Here is a 5,551-nt window from a genome sequence, read left to right as displayed (position 1 = left end):
TGCAGGAAGGCGTGATAACTTGCTAAATATGCTGTCAAACGAAGATTGCATGAGCAACGTAAGTGATTGAGGAAAACGTGCAATTGGCTTCTGAGCTGTTGCTGACACCAAAGCAACTGCGTCGTTCGGGAGCAGAAAAAATCCCACTGTTCGATTACAATTCAAATGCATTTGGCATAAGGTTCGTAGCAGTTTATAAGCAGCACATAACCCTGACTCCAAAAGTCTGTGAGTATCCAGTAGAACAGTGAGCGATCGTTGAAGGTACGTTTCTCCAGACGATATTTGTCAACATGACAAGCTGCAGCTGAGCTGGTGGCATTGCGATTGAAATTGCATGCGTCCGGACATTGTGCTTAATTTTGAATATCAGAGCAAATGGTTAAGTCGAGTAGGCGCGTTCGGAAAACTAAATGCTTTTTTTTCGTTGAAAAGCTTTGCAACGAAAGGAAGTATTTCAGACGATCGTGCGATCGACATGAAGCAGAAAATGAACAGCCGCCGCGGTTGTGAGCACCGGGAATATAGGCATTTGCTTTCGCGACTTGACTGCGTTGGTCGGTTAGCTCAGCTGGTTAGAGCGTGGTGCTAATAACGCCAAGGTCGTGGGTTCAATCCCCGCATTGACCATGTGAGGCGCTTCCGTCGTTAGCAGGCCTGTGTAAGTGTTCGCCGTGCCTTTTACTTTCACCGTCTGCAAGAATTTGTCACATGGTCGGTTGAGATGTGTCTTCATTCGAAAAGCGACCATCGCTGTCATGGAACATCAACCCGCTGGTCCCATGCCGGATCTCAGCTGCGTTGCTATTTTTCCAAACAACGTGCTCCACGAAACAGGAAGCCTCACCTGCGAAATAAAACATTTGACAGGGATAGACGCACGACTTGATCGCCGTACCCATGATGACTGCTGGATATTGTCTGCAGCAAATCAATCAGTCTCAATTGTTTTCACAAACAAATGCAAAGCATGAAATATATGCAGTATTAAGCAGACCTGGCACAGTCTCGGAGCAGAACCAGAGTTCAGGCTTCAATTCAAATCAAAGATTCGTTCATGTTATTTTCCTTGATCTCTGTTAATACTTGTCACGCGACTTCCAGAGGGAATTCATTCGCTTGCACACCTCTCATGCATCGAAGCTGGAGTTATCATGACACCAGCAATATCATAGAGCCATTAATAAAATGAAATTACTGCGGGTGCTGGAATCGGAAACCAAAAGAGAGAATGCTGGAAAGTCTCAGCAGTTCTGGCACCATCTGCAAGGAGAGAAAAGAGCTGACGTTTCGATTCTAACTCATCATTTGTTAAAGATAAAAAAAGGGGGAGAATTAGGGAGCTGTTTACACCAGGCTGAGAGATGGTGAGTCAGAGCTCCAGATGCAAAGGTGATAATGAGAGTGCATGGAGAGATCTAAGGGAGATTAGGAGCCGTGAATGACGCAGGTTGTAGCCAGTGCTATGTGAGAAAATATGTGGGGGGTGGGTGAACCTGAGACAAAATGGAAAACAGGGGAGAAGGGTAGCAAAGCGGGAAGTGGAAAGGAAAAAGATATTGATGGTGTGGGGAGCGAGAGAAAGAGAGACAATCAAGAAATAAGAGTTACAGAACAATGAAAAAATCACAACTAAAAAAGATAAATAAAATAATTGAAATAACATTACCTGAAGTTTTTTGAATTCAACAACTTGAGACAATTTTCTTCATTGAATTTACTTATCTTTTTTATCATTTCAGCTGCACTATCATAGAGCTCATTAGATATGGACAGCACTGAAAGCACAGTCTTCGGCCGAACTCGTCCATTCCAAACAGATATCTTCAATTGATACAACCGCGATTGCATGCACTTGACCCATGTCTCTCCAAACCCTTCCTATTCAAATACACGTTAAGATTCCTTAAAAGTATTGGAATTATACCATCCATCACCTGCTTGTCTGGCAACTTATTCCACAAACACACCACCCTCTGCGCGCAGCCATTGCCCATCACTGCCTTTCCAATTCTCGCCCTCCCACACCTGGTTTATACCCTCTAGTTCTGCACTGCCACACTTGAGCGAAAGAAACTTATCTATTTACCCGATACATGCCCCTCATGATTGAAAAGCCTCCATAAGATCCGCTCCCAGCCTCTGACGCGCCAGGCAAAATAGTGAGTGAGTGTTCAGCCTGGAAACGTTTGCAACTGTTCCATTTTCAAATGTAGGATGTAGCATGCTGTCTGAAGCAATCATCTTAGCATCTGATCTGTCACTGACGAACGCTGCAGGAAGGGGTGATAACTTGCTAAATATGCTGTCAAACGAAGATTGCATGAGCAACGTAAGTGATTGAGGAAAACGTGCAATTGGCTTCTGAGCTGTTGCTGACACCAAAGCAACTGCGTCGTTCGGGAGCAGAAAAAATCCCACTGTTCGATTACAATTCAAATGCATTTGGCATAAGGTTCGTAGCAGTTTATAAGCAGCACATAACCCTGACTCCAAAAGTCTGTGAGTATCCAGTAGAACAGTGAGCGATCGTTGAAGGTACGTTTCTCCAGACGATATTTGTCAACATGACAAGCTGCAGCTGAGCTGGTGGCATTGCGATTGAAATTGCATGCGTCCGGACATTGTGCTTAATTTTGAATATCAGAGCAAATGGTTAAGTCGAGTAGGCGCGTTCGGAAAACTAAATGCTTTTTTTTCGTTGAAAAGCTTTGCAACGAAAGGAAGTATTTCAGACGATCGTGCGATCGACATGAAGCAGAAAATGAACAGCCGCCGCGGTTGTGAGCACCGGGAATATAGGCATTTGCTTTCGCGACTTGACTGCGTTGGTCGGTTAGCTCAGCTGGTTAGAGCGTGGTGCTAATAACGCCAAGGTCGTGGGTTCAATCCCCGCATTGACCATGTGAGGCGCTTCCGTCGTTAGCAGGCCTGTGTAAGTGTTCGCCGTGGCTTTTACTTTCACCGTCTGCAAGAATTTGTCACATGGTCGGTTGAGATGTGTCTTCATTCGAAAAGCGACCATCGCTGTCATGGAACATCAACCCGCTGGTCCCATGCCGGATCTCAGCTGCGTTGCTATTTTTCCAAACAACGTGCTCCACCAAACCACGAAACAGGAAGCCTCACCTGCGAAATAAAACATTTGACAGGGATAGACGCACGACTTGATCGCCGTACCCATGATGACTGCTGGATGTTGTCTGCAGCAAATCAATCAGTCTCAATTGTTTTCACAAACAAATGCAAAGCATGAAATATATGCAGTATTAAGCAGACCTGGCACAGTCTCGGAGCAGAACCAGAGTTCAGGCTTCAATTCAAATCAAAGATTCGTTCATGTTATTTTCCTTGATCTCTGTTAATACTTGTCACGCGACTTCCAGAGGGAATTCATTCGCTTGCACACCTCTCATGCATCGAAGCTGGAGTTATCATGACACCAGCAATATCATAGAGCCATTAATAAAATGAAATTACTGCGGGTGCTGGAATCGGAAACCAAAAGAGAGAATGCTGGAAAGTCTCAGCAGTTCTGGCACCATCTGCAAGGAGAGAAAAGAGCTGACGTTTCGATTCTAACTCATCATTTGTTAAAGATAAAAAAAGGGGGAGAATTAGGGAGGTGTTTACACCAGGCTGAGAGATGGTGAGTCAGAGCTCCAGATGCAAAGGTGATAATGAGAGTGCATGGATTGATCTAAGGGAGATTAGGAGCCGTGAATGACGCAGGTTGTAGCCAGTGCTATGTGAGAAAATATGTGGGGGGTGGGTGAACCTGAGACAAAATGGAAAACAGGGGAGAAGGGTAGCAAAGCGGGAAGTGGAAAGGAAAAAGATATTGATGGTGTGGGGAGCGAGAGAAAGAGAGACAATCAAGAAATAAGAGTTACAGAACAATGAAAAAATCACAAATAAAAAAGATAAATAAAATAATTGAAATAACATTACCTGAAGTTTTTTGAATTCAACAACTTGAGACAATTTTCTTCATTGAATTTATTTATCTTTTTTATCATTTCAGCTGCACTATCATAGAGCTCATTAGATATGGACAGCACTGAAAGCACAGTCTTCGGCCGAACTCGTCCATTCCAAACAGATATCTTCAATTGATCCAACCGCGATTGCATGCACTTGACCCATGTCTCTCCAAACCCTTCCTATTCAAATACACGTTAAGATTCCTTAAAAGTATTGGAATTATACCATCCATCACCTGCTTGTCTGGCAACTTATTCCACAAACACACCACCCTCTGCGCGCAGCCATTGCCCATCACTGCCTTTCCAATTCTCGCCCTCCCACACCTGGTTTATACCCTCTAATTCTGCACTGCCACACTTGAGCGAAAGAAACTTATCTATTTACCCGATACATGCCCCTCATGATTGAAAAGCCTCCATAAGATCCGCTCCCAGCCTCTGACGCGCCAGGCAAAATAGTGAGTGAGTGTTCAGCCTGGAAATGTTTGCAACTGTTCCATTTTCAAATGTCGGATGTAGCATGCTGTCTGAAGCAATCATCTTAGCATCTGATCTGTCACTGACGAACGCTGCAGGAAGGCGTGATAACTTGCTAAATATGCTGTCAAACGAAGATTGCATAAGCAACATGTGTGATTGAGCAAAACGTGCAATTGGCTTCTGAGCTGTTGCTGACACCAAACCAACTGCGTCGTTCGGGAGCAGAAAAAATCCCACTGTTCGATTACAATTCAAATGCATTTGGCATAAGTTTCGTCGCAGTTTATCAGCAGCACATAACCCTGACTCCAGAAGTCTGTGAGTATCCAGTAGAACAGTGAGCGATCGTTGAAGGTACGTTTCTCCAGACGATATTTGTCAACATGACAAGCTGCAGCTGAGCTGGTGGCATTGCGATTGAAATTGCATGCGTCCGGACATTGTGCTTAATTTTGAATATCAGAGCAAATGTTTAAGTCGAGTATGCGCGTTCGGAAAAGTAAATGCTTTTTTTTTCGTTGAAAAGCTTTGCAACGAAAGGAAATAGTTCAGACGATCGTGCGATCGACATGAAGCAGAAAATGAACAGCCGCCGTGGTTGTGAGCATCGGGAATATAGGCATTTGCTTTCGCGACTTGACTGCGTTGGTCGGTTAGCTCAGCTGGTTAGAGCGTGGTGCTAATAACGCCAAGGTCGTGGGTTCAATCCCGCACTGACTATGTGAGGCCCTCCCGCCGATAGCAGGGCCGTGTCAGTGTTCGCCGCGGCATTTACTTTCACCGTCTGCAAGAACTTGTCACATGGTCGGTTGAGATGTGTATTCATTCAAAAGGCGACCATCGCTGTCATGGAACATCAACCCGCTGGTCCCATGCCGGATCTCAGCTGCGTTGCTATTTTTCCAAACAACGTGCTCTTCCAAACAACGTGCTCCACCAAACCACGAAACAGGAAGCCTCACCTGCGCAATAAAACATTTGACAAGGATAGACGCACGACTTGATCGCCGTACCCATGATGACTGCTGGATGTTGTCTGCAGCAAATCAATCAGTCTTAATTGTTTTCACAAACAAATGCAAAGC

At 44.7% G+C, this 5,551-nt stretch overlaps 2 non-coding genes across 2 annotated transcripts; both read left to right on the top strand.

Annotated features, from left to right (window-relative positions):
• Positions 1 to 556: 556 nt before the first annotated feature.
• Positions 557 to 630, top strand: trnai-aau (transfer RNA isoleucine (anticodon AAU)). Its single transcript has one exon. It is a non-coding gene; the product is annotated as a tRNA-Ile (tRNA).
• A 2,200-nt stretch (positions 631 to 2,830) lies between these two features.
• On the top strand, positions 2,831 to 2,904 carry trnai-aau (transfer RNA isoleucine (anticodon AAU)). The gene has a single exon. It is a non-coding gene; the product is annotated as a tRNA-Ile (tRNA).
• Positions 2,905 to 5,551: the final 2,647 nt, after the last annotated feature.

Source organism: Chiloscyllium plagiosum, unplaced genomic scaffold (genome assembly GCF_037043375.1).
Source record: "Chiloscyllium plagiosum isolate Xiang-an unplaced genomic scaffold, Cpla_swu_hap1 HiC_scaffold_52, whole genome shotgun sequence".
In the NCBI taxonomy this organism is placed as follows: domain Eukaryota; kingdom Metazoa; phylum Chordata; class Chondrichthyes; order Orectolobiformes; family Hemiscylliidae; genus Chiloscyllium; species Chiloscyllium plagiosum.
Note: the sequence above shows the minus strand (reverse complement) of the source record. Positions and strands in the feature narration are given on the sequence as shown.